Source organism: Microcebus murinus, chromosome 9, assembly GCF_040939455.1.
Source record: "Microcebus murinus isolate Inina chromosome 9, M.murinus_Inina_mat1.0, whole genome shotgun sequence".
Classification (NCBI taxonomy): Eukaryota; Metazoa; Chordata; class Mammalia; order Primates; family Cheirogaleidae; genus Microcebus; species Microcebus murinus.
Genome location: NC_134112.1, coordinates 105,009,357 through 105,028,194, shown reverse-complemented (window position 1 = coordinate 105,028,194; position 18,838 = coordinate 105,009,357). Strand labels below are relative to the sequence as shown.

At 63.7% G+C, this 18,838-nt stretch overlaps 5 non-coding genes across 5 annotated transcripts; all 5 read left to right on the top strand.

Annotated features, from left to right (window-relative positions):
- Positions 1-2,292: 2,292 nt before the first annotated feature.
- On the top strand, positions 2,293-2,411 carry LOC142872975 (5S ribosomal RNA). Its single transcript, XR_012921081.1, has one exon. It is a non-coding gene; the product is annotated as a 5S ribosomal RNA (ribosomal RNA).
- A 3,548-nt stretch (positions 2,412-5,959) lies between these two features.
- Positions 5,960-6,078, top strand: LOC142872974 (5S ribosomal RNA). The gene has a single exon (XR_012921080.1). It is a non-coding gene; the product is annotated as a 5S ribosomal RNA (ribosomal RNA).
- A 3,544-nt stretch (positions 6,079-9,622) lies between these two features.
- On the top strand, positions 9,623-9,741 carry LOC142872973 (5S ribosomal RNA). Its single transcript, XR_012921079.1, has one exon. It is a non-coding gene; the product is annotated as a 5S ribosomal RNA (ribosomal RNA).
- A 3,555-nt stretch (positions 9,742-13,296) lies between these two features.
- Positions 13,297-13,415, top strand: LOC142872972 (5S ribosomal RNA). Its single transcript, XR_012921078.1, has one exon. It is a non-coding gene; the product is annotated as a 5S ribosomal RNA (ribosomal RNA).
- A 3,544-nt stretch (positions 13,416-16,959) lies between these two features.
- Positions 16,960-17,078, top strand: LOC142872971 (5S ribosomal RNA). The gene has a single exon (XR_012921077.1). It is a non-coding gene; the product is annotated as a 5S ribosomal RNA (ribosomal RNA).
- The last annotated feature ends 1,760 nt before the right edge of the window (positions 17,079-18,838 follow it).

The following is an 18,838-nucleotide window of genomic DNA, read 5'->3' as shown; positions in this document are numbered from 1 at the left end:
TGGTGTGGACGCTGGTTCCAGGACGCCCTCCCAGGAACCCGGTAGCAGGGCGGCCGCAGCGTCTCGCGCCACCCAACCGTCCGCCGGCCGGCGGCCGTCGCTAAGTGGCCTGCGGGGGACGTGCCCCCACTGTGGGGCGGGCGCCCAGCCTGGTGTCTTCTCTGAGGCCCCGTGGCTGCTTTTCCCCCCCGCAAGGGGAGAGCCGCGGAGGTGGGGACCGCCTCCTCGTGGGGACGTACACCCAGCTCTCCACGTCGGATTCCGGGGCTCTCTGTCCTGCCAGAAGGCCCAGCTGGCCTGCGGGTCCTTAGAGTGGCAAAAACATCCGAAAACTGAGATTGAGGGTCCGGTGGTTGTCTGCACTTTTGTGCTGGGCACCCCAGGGAGGCCCGGGGGCTGGCTGGACAACGCGGTCTGCTGGGCAGGGGGGGGGTTTGGAGGAGCAACTGATGCCCTTTGCACTTTGGGTAGCAAGTGTCTGAGGTGTCTCTGAGCCCTGCGCCATGTCGGGGGGTGGGGTGGGGGGGTGGGAGGTCGGGGGGGGGTGGAGGAGCAGGAGGAGGAGGAGGAGGAGGTGGGAAGGGCCGTGGCCTGCAGTCGTGTTCCCGGGGTGGCTTCTTCCACAGGCTGCTTGGCCTGGGCTCCCTGCACCTGGGCCTTTGGAGGACTGGCCCTGTGCTTGCCAACGCTTCCCCTGCAGGGACCCAGAGCTGGGAGGTTGCATCTCTCAGCCCTGGGTCGGGCAGAGCCCCAGCGGGCCATGCCCACAACCTCTCTCAGCACGGGTCCCCCAGAAGGCTCCTTTGGGACCAGGATTCTCTTGCGGGTGACTCTTTAAGGTCTGGCCCCTGGATGGAGGGGCACCAGGAGTAGAGGAGCAGGAAGGGGAAGGGGGTGGCCATGCGAGGGGACACTTTCAGGCCAAGTCCCAGCTTCAGCCTGATCCTCCTGGGAACCCCGGGGTGTACGTCACACCTCCTGGTTGTCCCGCTCTGAGACAAGGGCTCTGAGACAAGGAGCCGGGCTTCGCATTCCCCCAGCAGCCAGTCGTGGGCTGAGGACACCTGGGGCGTTGGGAACTCCCTGGCTTCTCCTTGGCTTAACATCTGGAGCTGCTTGTGAATCGTGCCGCCACACACACCCGAGTGCAGGTGTCTTCTGCACAGACTGCGGGCCTCGCTCTTCTGAATGCCGCTAGCTCGCCACCCACCCACGGGTGAACCTGGTCAGGGTACTTTCTCTCGGGGGCAGACTCTGATCCTGGCGGGCTACCGGTGTTTCTGTTTGCTCGTTTCTTTCTTCCATTTCGGGAAAGGCTTCCTTACTGGGTGTGGAAATCTCCTATGCCTTTCCTCGCCTATTCTGTCAGCTTTAAAATTCTCTTTCAGTTGCCACCCTCACAGATGGATTAGGAAACTCTTTCCGGTGCACTCATTAGTGAAATGACCTCAATGAAGCTGGAATCCAATATCTAATCGCCGATTTTTAGCGAGTCCACACGCCAGGGTGGTCGGGGTCCAATGCAGCCCCGGCCAGGCCCAGGCCCCTTGGACTGGGCCACAGGAGGACACAGAGGAGGGTCCCGGCCCCCACGGTCGCGTTGCCGGCAGTTCTCCAAGGGCTTGGGCGTTTTCCAGAGGTAGGAGATGGAGGGGACTGATTTCTTCAGCGCCCCACAAACCACGCCACCCCACCCATGGGACACATCCCTAGAGAGAGAGAGAGACGCCCCATACACTCGCTCCCCTCCCCCATGCGCTGTGCCCCAGCCCGGGCCCGGGGGAATAGGCGGCAGCCCACCCACAGGGTGGGGGGCGCAGCTGAAAGGGGTTGTCGGGGATGGCGGACCCTGCCTGGGGTCAAAGGGCGGGCGACCCGCGCGTGCGCAATCGGCGGCGGCGGCGGCGGCGGCGGCGGCCACGAGCTGGGGGTGGGCCAGGCGAGGAGAGGAAGGGGGCTGGAAGGTCTCCACCTTGGCGAGTCCAGCCGTGGAGGCGCATCTTGTGTGAGTGTGAGTGAGTGAGTGTGAGTGTGAGTGTGTGTGTGTGTGTGTGTGTGTGTGTGTATAGAGAGACAGCCCCCCACCCCGGCCCGCCGCTCCCTGCCCGCCCCGCCCCGCCCCGCCCCGCCTGTCACCCCCGTCCCTCGGAGCCCGCCGGACCCGGCCGGTGAACTCAACAGGCCCGGCCCGGTGCGGGTCAGCGCCGGCGCGGGGCCTGGGGCGGGGGGAGGAGGCGGCGGGGAAGCGCAGAGAGGCTCGGCTTCTTGAGCGGGGCAGGGGCGCCCTCCGCCGTCTAGGGCCACACCACCCTGAACGCGCCCGATCTCGTCTGGTCTCGGAAGCTAAGCAGGGTCGGGCCTGGTTAGTACTTGGATGGGAGACCGCCTGGGAATACCGGGTGCCGTAGGCTTCTTCTTTTTTTTTTTTTTGTTTTGCCTCTTGTTCTGTCCCCTTTCTGGGAGCGAGTCGGCGGCCCGGGGTGGGGGTCACCCCCACCCTCAGCGCCCGCCGCGGTGCCTGGCGCCCCAGCCCGCACCGTGGGGCCTCCTCTTGTCCCAAGCCGCGACACCGCCGTCACGCGGCAGCATGCGTGGCTTCTGGACTGTCAGGTCTCAGACCAAAGGTCTGCTCTGTGGGAACCGACACGCTGGAGGAAACCTTGAGAGTCTGAGAGGGGAGGGAGTTCCAGAAGAAGGCCAGGATGTCATTTTGAGGGAGTATGTGACCAGAACTCGTCCCGTTGCTTTTGGGGTTCTATGGGCTACACGTAGGAATCTTTGGTGGTGGCACCTGATGTTGGGGGATCCGGAGTCACACCCAGACCTGCTCCACAGGCCTCCTTTTACTTTTCTCTTCGGATTCATTATTTTTAAAAAGTGTCTCTTATCTCTATGATTGCATTTTCTTTTCTCTCTCTTTTCAAGCAGATGATGGGAGTCCAAGTATTAAGGTGACATGTGTTGCCCGTGCCCCCCTCCCCCCTGTGTTCTTATTCATTTACCTCTGATGTTGTTCCAGCGTATTGTGGGGGTACCAATGTTAAGGTCGGGTACGTTGCCCTCTCCCAGCCTCCCCCCTCGGGTCAGAGCCTCAAGTGCGCCCATCCCCCAGTCGGTGCGCACCCACCCCATTCCTAATGGAGGTGTATGCCCATCCCCTCCCCCCACCCGCCCGACACCCACCCGATGAAGGTGATTCCTCTGTGTCCACTTAGGTGTCCATCGGTTCGTACCCATTTGCTGGTGAGCGCGAGCACGTGGTGCTCGTGTGTCCATTCTTGGGCTACCTGGCTTACTGGAACGGGTTCCAGCTCTGGCCAGGAGAACCACGAGAGGTGCCCTCTCACCGCTGCTCCTCCTAGCTGAATAGCACTCCGTGGTGTCCACGCGCCACATTTCATTTACGCACTCGTGGGTCGATGGGCACTCGGGTCGCTTCCAGGTCTTTGCGATTGTGACTTGTGCCCTGACTCTAACCCTAACCCTTACCCAGCCCGTCTCCTCCTCGGCCCCTGCCTGACTGACTCCTTCCCGCCCGGCCTGTCACCTGTCACCGTCCTCTGCCCCTGCCTGACACGCTCCTCCCCGCCCGGGCCGTCACCGTCCTCGGCCCCTGCCTGACGGGGCTCCTCCGTCGCCTGGGCCTTCCAAGGGCTTGGTGTGGATGCTGGTTCCAGGACGCCCTCCCAGGGACCCGGTAGCAGGGCGGCCGCAGCGTCTCGCGCCACCCAACCGTCCGCCGGCCGGCGGCCGGCGCTAAGTGGCCTGCGGGGGACGTGCCCCCACTGTGGGGCGGGCGCCCAGCCTGGTGTCTTCTCTGAGGCCCCGTGGCTGCTTTTCCCCCCCGCAAGGGGAGAGCCGCGGAGGTGGGGACCGCCTCCTCGTGGGGACGTACACCCAGCTCTCCACGTCGGATTCCGGGGCTCTCTGTCCTGCCAGAAGGCCCAGCTGGCCTGCGGGTCCTTAGAGTGGCAAAAACATCCGAAAACTGAGATTGAGGGTCCGGTGGTTGTCTGCACTTTTGTGCTGGGCACCCCAGGGAGGCCCGGGGGCTGGCTGGACAACGCGGTCTGCTGGGCAGGGGGGGCGGTTTGGAGGAGCAACTGATGCCCTTTGCACTTTGGGTAGCAAGTGTCTGAGGTGTCTCTGAGCCCTGCGCCATGTCGGGGGGTGGGGTGGGGGGGTGGGAGGTCGGGGGGGGGTGGAGGAGCAGGAGGAGGAGGAGGAGGAGGTGGGAAGGGCCGTGGCCTGCAGTCGTGTTCCCGGGGTGGCTTCTTCCACAGGCTGCTTGGCCTGGGCTCCCTGCACCTGGGCCTTTGGAGGACTGGCCCTGTGCTTGCCAACGCTTCCCCTGCAGGGACCCAGAGCTGGGAGGTTGCATCTCTCAGCCCTGGGTGGGGCAGAGCCCCAGCGGGCCATGCCCACAACCTCTCTCAGCACGGGTCCCCCAGAAGGCTCCTTTGGGACCAGGATTCTCTTGCGGGTGACTCTTTAAGGTCTGGCCCCTGGATGGAGGGGCACCAGGAGTAGAGGAGCAGGAAGGGGAAGGGGGTGGCCATGCGAGGGGACACTTTCAGGCCAAGTCCCAGCTTCAGCCTGATCCTCCTGGGAACCCCGGGGTGTACGTCACACCTCCTGGTTGTCCCGCTCTGAGACAAGGGCTCTGAGACAAGGAGCCGGGCTTCGCATTCCCCCAGCAGCCAGTCGTGGGCTGAGGACACCTGGGGCGTTGGGAACTCCCTGGCTTCTCCTTGGCTTAACATCTGGAGCTGCTTGTGAATCGTGCCGCCACACACACCCGAGTGCAGGTGTCTTCTGCACAGACTGCGGGCCTCGCTCTTCTGAATGCCGCTAGCTCGCCACCCACCCACGGGTGAACCTGGTCAGGGTACTTTCTCTCGGGGGCAGACTCTGATCCTGGCGGGCTACCGGTGTTTCTGTTTGCTCGTTTCTTTCTTCCATTTCGGGAAAGGCTTCCTTACTGGGTGTGGAAATCTCCTATGCCTTTCCTCGCCTATTCTGTCAGCTTTAAAATTCTCTTTCAGTTGCCACCCTCACAGATGGATTAGGAAACTCTTTCCGGTGCACTCATTAGTGAAATGACCTCAATGAAGCTGGAATCCAATATCTAATCGCCGATTTTTAGCGAGTCCACACGCCAGGGTGGTCGGGGTCCAATGCAGCCCCGGCCAGGCCCAGGCCCCTTGGACTGGGCCACAGGAGGACACAGAGGAGGGTCCCGGCCCCCACGGTCGCGTTGCCGGCAGTTCTCCAAGGGCTTGGGCGTTTTCCAGAGGTAGGAGATGGAGGGGACTGATTTCTTCAGCGCCCCACAAACCACGCCACCCCACCCATGGGACACATCCCTAGAGAGAGAGAGAGACGCCCCATACACTCGCTCCCCTCCCCCATGCGCTGTGCCCCAGCCCGGGCCCGGGGGAATAGGCGGCAGCCCACCCACAGGGTGGGGGGCGCAGCTGAAAGGGGTTGTCGGGGATGGCGGACCCTGCCTGGGGTCAAAGGGCGGGCGACCCGCGCGTGCGCAATCGGCGGCGGCGGCGGCGGCGGCGGCGGGCCACAAGCTGGGGGTGGGCCAGGCGAGGAGAGGAAGGGGGCTGGAAGGTCTCCACCTTGGCGAGTCCAGCCGTGGAGGCGCATCTTGTGTGAGTGTGAGTGAGTGAGTGTGAGTGTGAGTGTGTGTGTGTGTGTGTGTGTGTGTGTGTGTGTAGAGAGAGACAGCCCCCCACCCCGGCCCGCCGCTCCCTGCCCGCCCCGCCCCGCCCCGCCCCGCCCCGCCTGTCACCCCCGTCCCTCGGAGCCCGCCGGACCCGGCCGGTGAACTCAACAGGCCCGGCCCGGTGCGGGTCAGCGCCGGCGCGGGGCCTGGGGCGGGGGGAGGAGGCGGCGGGGAAGCGCAGAGAGGCTCGGCTTCTTGAGCGGGGCAGGGGCGCCCTCCGCCGTCTAGGGCCACACCACCCTGAACGCGCCCGATCTCGTCTGGTCTCGGAAGCTAAGCAGGGTCGGGCCTGGTTAGTACTTGGATGGGAGACCGCCTGGGAATACCGGGTGCCGTAGGCTTCTTCTTTTTTTTTTTTTTGTTTTGCCTCTTGTTCTGTCCCCTTTCTGGGAGCGAGTCGGCGGCCCGGGGTGGGGGTCACCCCCACCCTCAGCGCCCGCCGCGGTGCCTGGCGCCCCAGCCCGCACCGTGGGGCCTCCTCTTGTCCCAAGCCGCGACACCGCCGTCACGCGGCAGCATGCGTGGCTTCTGGACTGTCAGGTCTCAGACCAAAGGTCTGCTCTGTGGGAACCGACACGCTGGAGGAAACCTTGAGAGTCTGAGAGGGGAGGGAGTTCCAGAAGAAGGCCAGGATGTCATTTTGAGGGAGTATGTGACCAGAACTCGTCCCGTTGCTTTTGGGGTTCTATGGGCTACACGTAGGAATCTTTGGTGGTGGCACCTGATGTTGGGGGATCCGGAGTCACACCCAGACCTGCTCCACAGGCCTCCTTTTACTTTTCTCTTCGGATTCATTATTTTTAAAAAGTGTCTCTTATCTCTATGATTGCATTTTCTTTTCTCTCTCTTTTCAAGCAGATGATGGGAGTCCAAGTATTAAGGTGACATGTGTTGCCCGTGCCCCCCTCCCCCCTGTGTTCTTATTCATTTACCTCTGATGTTGTTCCAGCGTATTGTGGGGGTACCAATGTTAAGGTCGGGTACGTTGCCCTCTCCCAGCCTCCCCCCTCGGGTCAGAGCCTCAAGTGCGCCCATCCCCCAGTCGGTGCGCACCCACCCCATTCCTAATGGAGGTGTATGCCCATCCCCTCCCCCCACCCGCCCGACACCCACCCGATGAAGGTGATTCCTCTGTGTCCACTTAGGTGTCCATCGGTTCGTACCCATTTGCTGGTGAGCGCGAGCACGTGGTGCTCGTGTGTCCATTCTTGGGCTACCTGGCTTACTGGAACGGGTTCCAGCTCTGGCCAGGAGAACCACGAGAGGTGCCCTCTCACCGCTGCTCCTCCTAGCTGAATAGCACTCCGTGGTGTCCACGCGCCACATTTCATTTACGCACTCGTGGGTCGATGGGCACTCGGGTCGCTTCCAGGTCTTTGCGATTGTGACTTGTGCCCTGACTCTAACCCTAACCCTTACCCAGCCCGTCTCCTCCTCGGCCCCTGCCTGACTGACTCCTTCCCGCCCGGCCTGTCACCTGTCACCGTCCTCTGCCCCTGCCTGACACGCTCCTCCCCGCCCGGGCCGTCACCGTCCTCGGCCCCTGCCTGACGGGGCTCCTCCGTCGCCTGGGCCTTCCAAGGGCTTGGTGTGGATGCTGGTTCCAGGACGCCCTCCCAGGGACCCGGTAGCAGGGCGGCCGCAGCGTCTCGCGCCACCCAACCGTCCGCCGGCCGGCGGCCGGCGCTAAGTGGCCTGCGGGGGACGTGCCCCCACTGTGGGGCGGGCGCCCAGCCTGGTGTCTTCTCTGAGGCCCCGTGGCTGCTTTTCCCCCCCGCAAGGGGAGAGCCGCGGAGGTGGGGACCGCCTCCTCGTGGGGACGTACACCCAGCTCTCCACGTCGGATTCCGGGGCTCTCTGTCCTGCCAGAAGGCCCAGCTGGCCTGCGGGTCCTTAGAGTGGCAAAAACATCCGAAAACTGAGATTGAGGGTCCGGTGGTTGTCTGCACTTTTGTGCTGGGCACCCCAGGGAGGCCCGGGGGCTGGCTGGACAACGCGGTCTGCTGGGCAGGGGGGGCGGTTTGGAGGAGCAACTGATGCCCTTTGCACTTTGGGTAGCAAGTGTCTGAGGTGTCTCTGAGCCCTGCGCCATGTCGGGGGGTGGGGTGGGGGGGTGGGAGGTCGGGGGGGGTGGAGGAGCAGGAGGAGGAGGAGGAGGAGGTGGGAAGGGCCGTGGCCTGCAGTCGTGTTCCCGGGGTGGCTTCTTCCACAGGCTGCTTGGCCTGGGCTCCCTGCACCTGGGCCTTTGGAGGACTGGCCCTGTGCTTGCCAACGCTTCCCCTGCAGGGACCCAGAGCTGGGAGGTTGCATCTCTCAGCCCTGGGTCGGGCAGAGCCCCAGCGGGCCATGCCCACAACCTCTCTCAGCACGGGTCCCCCAGAAGGCTCCTTTGGGACCAGGATTCTCTTGCGGGTGACTCTTTAAGGTCTGGCCCCTGGATGGAGGGGCACCAGGAGTAGAGGAGCAGGAAGGGGAAGGGGGTGGCCATGCGAGGGGACACTTTCAGGCCAAGTCCCAGCTTCAGCCTGATCCTCCTGGGAACCCCGGGGTGTACGTCACACCTCCTGGTTGTCCCGCTCTGAGACAAGGGCTCTGAGACAAGGAGCCGGGCTTCGCATTCCCCCAGCAGCCAGTCGTGGGCTGAGGACACCTGGGGCGTTGGGAACTCCCTGGCTTCTCCTTGGCTTAACATCTGGAGCTGCTTGTGAATCGTGCCGCCACACACACCCGAGTGCAGGTGTCTTCTGCACAGACTGCGGGCCTCGCTCTTCTGAATGCCGCTAGCTCGCCACCCACCCACGGGTGAACCTGGTCAGGGTACTTTCTCTCGGGGGCAGACTCTGATCCTGGCGGGCTACCGGTGTTTCTGTTTGCTCGTTTCTTTCTTCCATTTCGGGAAAGGCTTCCTTACTGGGTGTGGAAATCTCCTATGCCTTTCCTCGCCTATTCTGTCAGCTTTAAAATTCTCTTTCAGTTGCCACCCTCACAGATGGATTAGGAAACTCTTTCCGGTGCACTCATTAGTGAAATGACCTCAATGAAGCTGGAATCCAATATCTAATCGCCGATTTTTAGCGAGTCCACACGCCAGGGTGGTCGGGGTCCAATGCAGCCCCGGCCAGGCCCAGGCCCCTTGGACTGGGCCACAGGAGGACACAGAGGAGGGTCCCGGCCCCCACGGTCGCGTTGCCGGCAGTTCTCCAAGGGCTTGGGCGTTTTCCAGAGGTAGGAGATGGAGGGGACTGATTTCTTCAGCGCCCCACAAACCACGCCACCCCACCCATGGGACACATCCCTAGAGAGAGAGAGAGACGCCCCATACACTCGCTCCCCTCCCCCATGCGCTGTGCCCCAGCCCGGGCCCGGGGGAATAGGCGGCAGCCCACCCACAGGGTGGGGGGCGCAGCTGAAAGGGGTTGTCGGGGATGGCGGCCCCTGCCTGGGGTCAAAGGGCGGGCGACCCGCGCGTGCGCAATCGGCGGCGGCGGCGGCGGCGGCGGCGGCGGCGGGCCACGAGCTGGGGGTGGGCCAGGCGAGGAGAGGAAGGGGGCTGGAAGGTCTCCACCTTGGCGAGTCCAGCCGTGGAGGCGCATCTTGTGTGAGTGTGAGTGAGTGAGTGTGAGTGTGAGTGTGTGTGTGTGTGTGTGTGTGTGTGTGTATAGAGAGACAGCCCCCCACCCCGGCCCGCCGCTCCCTGCCCGCCCCGCCCCGCCCCGCCCCGCCTGTCACCCCCGTCCCTCGGAGCCCGCCGGACCCGGCCGGTGAACTCAACAGGCCCGGCCCGGTGCGGGTCAGCGCCGGCGCGGGGCCTGGGGCGGGGGGAGGAGGCGGCGGGGAAGCGCAGAGAGGCTCGGCTTCTTGAGCGGGGCAGGGGCGCCCTCCGCAGTCTAGGGCCACACCACCCTGAACGCGCCCGATCTCGTCTGGTCTCGGAAGCTAAGCAGGGTCGGGCCTGGTTAGTACTTGGATGGGAGACCGCCTGGGAATACCGGGTGCCGTAGGCTTCTTCTTTTTTTTTTTTTTGTTTTGCCTCTTGTTCTGTCCCCTTTCTGGGAGCGAGTCGGCGGCCCGGGGTGGGGGTCACCCCCACCCTCAGCGCCCGCCGCGGTGCCTGGCGCCCCAGCCCGCACCGTGGGGCCTCCTCTTGTCCCAAGCCGCGACACCGCCGTCACGCGGCAGCATGCGTGGCTTCTGGACTGTCAGGTCTCAGACCAAAGGTCTGCTCTGTGGGAACCGACACGCTGGAGGAAACCTTGAGAGTCTGAGAGGGGAGGGAGTTCCAGAAGAAGGCCAGGATGTCATTTTGAGGGAGTATGTGACCAGAACTCGTCCCGTTGCTTTTGGGGTTCTATGGGCTACACGTAGGAATCTTTGGTGGTGGCACCTGATGTTGGGGGATCCGGAGTCACACCCAGACCTGCTCCACAGGCCTCCTTTTACTTTTCTCTTCGGATTCATTATTTTTAAAAAGTGTCTCTTATCTCTATGATTGCATTTTCTTTTCTCTCTCTTTTCAAGCAGATGATGGGAGTCCAAGTATTAAGGTGACATGTGTTGCCCGTGCCCCCCTCCCCCCTGTGTTCTTATTCATTTACCTCTGATGTTGTTCCAGCGTATTGTGGGGGTACCAATGTTAAGGTCGGGTACGTTGCCCTCTCCCAGCCTCCCCCCTCGGGTCAGAGCCTCAAGTGCGCCCATCCCCCAGTCGGTGCGCACCCACCCCATTCCTAATGGAGGTGTATGCCCATCCCCTCCCCCCACCCGCCCGACACCCACCCGATGAAGGTGATTCCTCTGTGTCCACTTAGGTGTCCATCGGTTCGTACCCATTTGCTGGTGAGCGCGAGCACGTGGTGCTCGTGTGTCCATTCTTGGGCTACCTGGCTTACTGGAACGGGTTCCAGCTCTGGCCAGGAGAACCACGAGAGGTGCCCTCTCACCGCTGCTCCTCCTAGCTGAATAGCACTCCGTGGTGTCCACGCGCCACATTTCATTTACGCACTCGTGGGTCGATGGGCACTCGGGTCGCTTCCAGGTCTTTGCGATTGTGACTTGTGCCCTGACTCTAACCCTAACCCTTACCCAGCCCGTCTCCTCCTCGGCCCCTGCCTGACTGACTCCTTCCCGCCCGGCCTGTCACCTGTCACCGTCCTCTGCCCCTGCCTGACACGCTCCTCCCCGCCCGGGCCGTCACCGTCCTCGGCCCCTGCCTGACGGGGCTCCTCCGTCGCCTGGGCCTTCCAAGGGCTTGGTGTGGATGCTGGTTCCAGGACGCCCTCCCAGGGACCCGGTAGCAGGGCGGCCGCAGCGTCTCGCGCCACCCAACCGTCCGCCGGCCGGCGGCCGGCGCTAAGTGGCCTGCGGGGGACGTGCCCCCACTGTGGGGCGGGCGCCCAGCCTGGTGTCTTCTCTGAGGCCCCGTGGCTGCTTTTCCCCCCCGCAAGGGGAGAGCCGCGGAGGTGGGGACCGCCTCCTCGTGGGGACGTACACCCAGCTCTCCACGTCGGATTCCGGGGCTCTCTGTCCTGCCAGAAGGCCCAGCTGGCCTGCGGGTCCTTAGAGTGGCAAAAACATCTGAAAACTGAGATTGAGGGTCCGGTGGTTGTCTGCACTTTTGTGCTGGGCACCCCAGGGAGGCCCGGGGGCTGGCTGGACAACGCGGTCTGCTGGGCAGGGGGGGCGGTTTGGAGGAGCAACTGATGCCCTTTGCACTTTGGGTAGCAAGTGTCTGAGGTGTCTCTGAGCCCTGCGCCATGTCGGGGGGTGGGGTGAAGGGGTGGGAGGTCGGGGGGGGTGGAGGAGCAGGAGGAGGAGGAGGAGGAGGTGGGAAGGGCCGTGGCCTGCAGTCGTGTTCCCGGGGTGGCTTCTTCCACAGGCTGCTTGGCCTGGGCTCCCTGCACCTGGGCCTTTGGAGGACTGGCCCTGTGCTTGCCAACGCTTCCCCTGCAGGGACCCAGAGCTGGGAGGTTGCATCTCTCAGCCCTGGGTGGGGCAGAGCCCCAGCGGGCCATGCCCACAACCTCTCTCAGCACGGGTCCCCCAGAAGGCTCCTTTGGGACCAGGATTCTCTTGCGGGTGACTCTTTAAGGTCTGGCCCCTGGATGGAGGGGCACCAGGAGTAGAGGAGCAGGAAGGGGAAGGGGGTGGCCATGCGAGGGGACACTTTCAGGCCAAGTCCCAGCTTCAGCCTGATCCTCCTGGGAACCCCGGGGTGTACGTCACACCTCCTGGTTGTCCCGCTCTGAGACAAGGGCTCTGAGACAAGGAGCCGGGCTTCGCATTCCCCCAGCAGCCAGTCGTGGGCTGAGGACACCTGGGGCGTTGGGAACTCCCTGGCTTCTCCTTGGCTTAACATCTGGAGCTGCTTGTGAATCGTGCCGCCACACACACCCGAGTGCAGGTGTCTTCTGCACAGACTGCGGGCCTCGCTCTTCTGAATGCCGCTAGCTCGCCACCCACCCACGGGTGAACCTGGTCAGGGTACTTTCTCTCGGGGGCAGACTCTGATCCTGGCGGGCTACCGGTGTTTCTGTTTGCTCGTTTCTTTCTTCCATTTCGGGAAAGGCTTCCTTACTGGGTGTGGAAATCTCCTATGCCTTTCCTCGCCTATTCTGTCAGCTTTAAAATTCTCTTTCAGTTGCCACCCTCACAGATGGATTAGGAAACTCTTTCCGGTGCACTCATTAGTGAAATGACCTCAATGAAGCTGGAATCCAATATCTAATCGCCGATTTTTAGCGAGTCCACACGCCAGGGTGGTCGGGGTCCAATGCAGCCCCGGCCAGGCCCAGGCCCCTTGGACTGGGCCACAGGAGGACACAGAGGAGGGTCCCGGCCCCCACGGTCGCGTTGCCGGCAGTTCTCCAAGGGCTTGGGCGTTTTCCAGAGGTAGGAGATGGAGGGGACTGATTTCTTCAGGGCCCCACAAACCACGCCACCCCACCCATGGGACACATCCCTAGAGAGAGAGAGAGACGCCCCATACACTCGCTCCCCTCCCCCATGCGCTGTGCCCCAGCCCGGGCCCGGGGGAATAGGCGGCAGCCCACCCACAGGGTGGGGGGCGCAGCTGAAAGGGGTTGTCGGGGATGGCGGCCCCTGCCTGGGGTCAAAGGGCGGGCGACCCGCGCGTGCGCAATCGGCGGCGGCGGCGGCGGCGGCGGCGGCGGGCCACGAGCTGGGGGTGGGCCAGGCGAGGAGAGGAAGGGGGCTGGAAGGTCTCCACCTTGGCGAGTCCAGCCGTGGAGGCGCATCTTGTGTGAGTGTGAGTGAGTGAGTGTGAGTGTGAGTGTGTGTGTGTGTGTGTGTGTGTGTGTGTGTGTAGAGAGAGACAGCCCCCCACCCCGGCCCGCCGCTCCCTGCCCGCCCCGCCCCGCCCCGCCCCGCCCCGCCCCGCCTGTCACCCCCGTCCCTCGGAGCCCGCCGGACCCGGCCGGTGAACTCAACAGGCCCGGCCCGGTGCGGGTCAGCGCCGGCGCGGGGCCTGGGGCGGGGGGAGGAGGCGGCGGGGAAGCGCAGAGAGGCTCGGCTTCTTGAGCGGGGCAGGGGCGCCCTCCGCCGTCTAGGGCCACACCACCCTGAACGCGCCCGATCTCGTCTGGTCTCGGAAGCTAAGCAGGGTCGGGCCTGGTTAGTACTTGGATGGGAGACCGCCTGGGAATACCGGGTGCCGTAGGCTTCTTCTTTTTTTTTTTTTTGTTTTGCCTCTTGTTCTGTCCCCTTTCTGGGAGCGAGTCGGCGGCCCGGGGTGGGGGTCACCCCCACCCTCAGCGCCCGCCGCGGTGCCTGGCGCCCCAGCCCGCACCGTGGGGCCTCCTCTTGTCCCAAGCCGCGACACCGCCGTCACGCGGCAGCATGCGTGGCTTCTGGACTGTCAGGTCTCAGACCAAAGGTCTGCTCTGTGGGAACCGACACGCTGGAGGAAACCTTGAGAGTCTGAGAGGGGAGGGAGTTCCAGAAGAAGGCCAGGATGTCATTTTGAGGGAGTATGTGACCAGAACTCGTCCCGTTGCTTTTGGGGTTCTATGGGCTACACGTAGGAATCTTTGGTGGTGGCACCTGATGTTGGGGGATCCGGAGTCACACCCAGACCTGCTCCACAGGCCTCCTTTTACTTTTCTCTTCGGATTCATTATTTTTAAAAAGTGTCTCTTATCTCTATGATTGCATTTTCTTTTCTCTCTCTTTTCAAGCAGATGATGGGAGTCCAAGTATTAAGGTGACATGTGTTGCCCGTGCCCCCCTCCCCCCTGTGTTCTTATTCATTTACCTCTGATGTTGTTCCAGCGTATTGTGGGGGTACCAATGTTAAGGTCGGGTACGTTGCCCTCTCCCAGCCTCCCCCCTCGGGTCAGAGCCTCAAGTGCGCCCATCCCCCAGTCGGTGCGCACCCACCCCATTCCTAATGGAGGTGTATGCCCATCCCCTCCCCCCACCCGCCCGACACCCACCCGATGAAGGTGATTCCTCTGTGTCCACTTAGGTGTCCATCGGTTCGTACCCATTTGCTGGTGAGCGCGAGCACGTGGTGCTCGTGTGTCCATTCTTGGGCTACCTGGCTTACTGGAACGGGTTCCAGCTCTGGCCAGGAGAACCACGAGAGGTGCCCTCTCACCGCTGCTCCTCCTAGCTGAATAGCACTCCGTGGTGTCCACGCGCCACATTTCATTTACGCACTCGTGGGTCGATGGGCACTCGGGTCGCTTCCAGGTCTTTGCGATTGTGACTTGTGCCCTGACTCTAACCCTAACCCTTACCCAGCCCGTCTCCTCCTCGGCCCCTGCCTGACTGACTCCTTCCCGCCCGGCCTGTCACCTGTCACCGTCCTCTGCCCCTGCCTGACACGCTCCTCCCCGCCCGGGCCGTCACCGTCCTCGGCCCCTGCCTGACGGGGCTCCTCCGTCGCCTGGGCCTTCCAAGGGCTTGGTGTGGATGCTGGTTCCAGGACGCCCTCCCAGGGACCCGGTAGCAGGGCGGCCGCAGCGTCTCGCGCCACCCAACCGTCCGCCGGCCGGCGGCCGGCGCTAAGTGGCCTGCGGGGGACGTGCCCCCACTGTGGGGCGGGCGCCCAGCCTGGTGTCTTCTCTGAGGCCCCGTGGCTGCTTTTCCCCCCCGCAAGGGGAGAGCCGCGGAGGTGGGGACCGCCTCCTCGTGGGGACGTACACCCAGCTCTCCACGTCGGATTCCGGGGCTCTCTGTCCTGCCAGAAGGCCCAGCTGGCCTGCGGGTCCTTAGAGTGGCAAAAACATCCGAAAACTGAGATTGAGGGTCCGGTGGTTGTCTGCACTTTTGTGCTGGGCACCCCAGGGAGGCCCGGGGGCTGGCTGGACAACGCGGTCTGCTGGGCAGGGGGGGCGGTTTGGAGGAGCAACTGATGCCCTTTGCACTTTGGGTAGCAAGTGTCTGAGGTGTCTCTGAGCCCTGCGCCATGTCGGGGGGTGGGGTGGGGGGGTGGGAGGTCGGGGGGGGTGGAGGAGCAGGAGGAGGAGGAGGAGGAGGTGGGAAGGGCCGTGGCCTGCAGTCGTGTTCCCGGGGTGGCTTCTTCCACAGGCTGCTTGGCCTGGGCTCCCTGCACCTGGGCCTTTGGAGGACTGGCCCTGTGCTTGCCAACGCTTCCCCTGCAGGGACCCAGAGCTGGGAGGTTGCATCTCTCAGCCCTGGGTCGGGCAGAGCCCCAGCGGGCCATGCCCACAACCTCTCTCAGCACGGGTCCCCCAGAAGGCTCCTTTGGGACCAGGATTCTCTTGCGGGTGACTCTTTAAGGTCTGGCCCCTGGATGGAGGGGCACCAGGAGTAGAGGAGCAGGAAGGGGAAGGGGGTGGCCATGCGAGGGGACACTTTCAGGCCAAGTCCCAGCTTCAGCCTGATCCTCCTGGGAACCCCGGGGTGTACGTCACACCTCCTGGTTGTCCCGCTCTGAGACAAGGGCTCTGAGACAAGGAGCCGGGCTTCGCATTCCCCCAGCAGCCAGTCGTGGGCTGAGGACACCTGGGGCGTTGGGAACTCCCTGGCTTCTCCTTGGCTTAACATCTGGAGCTGCTTGTGAATCGTGCCGCCACACACACCCGAGTGCAGGTGTCTTCTGCACAGACTGCGGGCCTCGCTCTTCTGAATGCCGCTAGCTCGCCACCCACCCACGGGTGAACCTGGTCAGGGTACTTTCTCTCGGGGGCAGACTCTGATCCTGGCGGGCTACCGGTGTTTCTGTTTGCTCGTTTCTTTCTTCCATTTCGGGAAAGGCTTCCTTACTGGGTGTGGAAATCTCCTATGCCTTTCCTCGCCTATTCTGTCAGCTTTAAAATTCTCTTTCAGTTGCCACCCTCACAGATGGATTAGGAAACTCTTTCCGGTGCACTCATTAGTGAAATGACCTCAATGAAGCTGGAATCCAATATCTAATCGCCGATTTTTAGCGAGTCCACACGCCAGGGTGGTCGGGGTCCAATGCAGCCCCGGCCAGGCCCAGGCCCCTTGGACTGGGCCACAGGAGGACACAGAGGAGGGTCCCGGCCCCCACGGTCGCGTTGCCGGCAGTTCTCCAAGGGCTTGGGCGTTTTCCAGAGGTAGGAGATGGAGGGGACTGATTTCTTCAGCGCCCCACAAACCACGCCACCCCACCCATGGGACACATCCCTAGAGAGAGAGAGAGACGCCCCATACACTCGCTCCCCTCCCCCATGCGCTGTGCCCCAGCCCGGGCCCGGGGGAATAGGCGGCAGCCCACCCACAGGGTGGGGGGCGCAGCTGAAAGGGGTTGTCGGGGATGGCGGCCCCTGCCTGGGGTCAAAGGGCGGGCGACCCGCGCGTGCGCAATCGGCGGCGGCGGCGGCGGCGGCGGCGGCGGCGGGCCACGAGCTGGGGGTGGGCCAGGCGAGGAGAGGAAGGGGGCTGGAAGGTCTCCACCTTGGCGAGTCCAGCCGTGGAGGCACATCTTGTGTGAGTGTGAGTGAGTGAGTGTGAGTGTGAGTGTGTGTGTGTGTGTGTGTGTGTGTGTGTATAGAGAGACAGCCCCCCACCCCGGCCCGCCGCTCCCTGCCCGCCCCGCCCCGCCCCGCCCCGCCTGTCACCCCCGTCCCTCGGAGCCCGCCGGACCCGGCCGGTGAACTCAACAGGCCCGGCCCGGTGCGGGTCAGCGCCGGCGCGGGGCCTGGGGCGGGGGGAGGAGGCGGCGGGGAAGCGCAGAGAGGCTCGGCTTCTTGAGCGGGGCAGGGGCGCCCTCCGCAGTCTAGGGCCACACCACCCTGAACGCGCCCGATCTCGTCTGGTCTCGGAAGCTAAGCAGGGTCGGGCCTGGTTAGTACTTGGATGGGAGACCGCCTGGGAATACCGGGTGCCGTAGGCTTCTTCTTTTTTTTTTTTTTGTTTTGCCTCTTGTTCTGTCCCCTTTCTGGGAGCGAGTCGGCGGCCCGGGGTGGGGGTCACCCCCACCCTCAGCGCCCGCCGCGGTGCCTGGCGCCCCAGCCCGCACCGTGGGGCCTCCTCTTGTCCCAAGCCGCGACACCGCCGTCACGCGGCAGCATGCGTGGCTTCTGGACTGTCAGGTCTCAGACCAAAGGTCTGCTCTGTGGGAACCGACACGCTGGAGGAAACCTTGAGAGTCTGAGAGGGGAGGGAGTTCCAGAAGAAGGCCAGGATGTCATTTTGAGGGAGTATGTGACCAGAACTCGTCCCGTTGCTTTTGGGGTTCTATGGGCTACACGTAGGAATCTTTGGTGGTGGCACCTGATGTTGGGGGATCCGGAGTCACACCCAGACCTGCTCCACAGGCCTCCTTTTACTTTTCTCTTCGGATTCATTATTTTTAAAAAGTGTCTCTTATCTCTATGATTGCATTTTCTTTTCTCTCTCTTTTCAAGCAGATGATGGGAGTCCAAGTATTAAGGTGACATGTGTTGCCCGTGCCCCCCTCCCCCCTGTGTTCTTATTCATTTACCTCTGATGTTGTTCCAGCGTATTGTGGGGGTACCAATGTTAAGGTCGGGTACGTTGCCCTCTCCCAGCCTCCCCCCTCGGGTCAGAGCCTCAAGTGCGCCCATCCCCCAGTCGGTGCGCACCCACCCCATTCCTAATGGAGGTGTATGCCCATCCCCTCCCCCCACCCGCCCGACACCCACCCGATGAAGGTGATTCCTCTGTGTCCACTTAGGTGTCCATCGGTTCGTACCCATTTGCTGGTGAGCGCGAGCACGTGGTGCTCGTGTGTCCATTCTTGGGCTACCTGGCTTACTGGAACGGGTTCCAGCTCTGGCCAGGAGAACCACGAGAGGTGCCCTCTCACCGCTGCTCCTCCTAGCTGAATAGCACTCCGTGGTGTCCACGCGCCACATTTCATTTACGCACTCGTGGGTCGATGGGCACTCGGGTCGCTTCCAGGTCTTTGCGATTGTGACTTGTGCCCTGACTCTAACCCTAACCCTTACCCAGCCCGTCTCCTCCTCGGCCCCTGCCTGACTGACTCCTTCCCGCCCGGCCTGTCACCTGTCACCGTCCTCTGCCCCTGCCTGACACGCTCCTCCCCGCCCGGGCCGTCACCGTCCTCGGCCCCTGCCTGACGGGGCTCCTCCGTCGCCTGGGCCTTCCAAGGGCTTGGTGTGGATGCTGGTTCCAGGACGCCCTCCCAGGGACCCGGTAGCAGGGCGGCCGCAGCGTCTCGCGCCACCCAACCGTCCGCCGGCCGGCGGCCGGCGCTAAGTGGCCTGCGGGGGACGTGCCCCCACTGTGGGGCGGGCGCCCAGCCTGGTGTCTTCTCTGAGGCCCCGTGGCTGCTTTTCCCCCCCGCAAGGGGAGAGCCGCGGAGGTGGGGACCGCCTCCTCGTGGGGACGTACACCCAGCTCTCCACGTCGGATTCCGGGGCTCTCTGTCCTGCCAGAAGGCCCAGCTGGCCTGCGGGTCCTTAGAGTGGCAAAAACATCCGAAAACTGAGATTGAGGGTCCGGTGGTTGTCTGCACTTTTGTGCTGGGCACCCCAGGGAGGCCCGGGGGCTGGCTGGACAACGCGGTCTGCTGGGCAGGGGGGGCGGTTTGGAGGAGCAACTGATGCCCTTTGCACTTTGGGTAGCAAGTGTCTGAGGTGTCTCTGAGCCCTGCGCCATGTCGGGGGG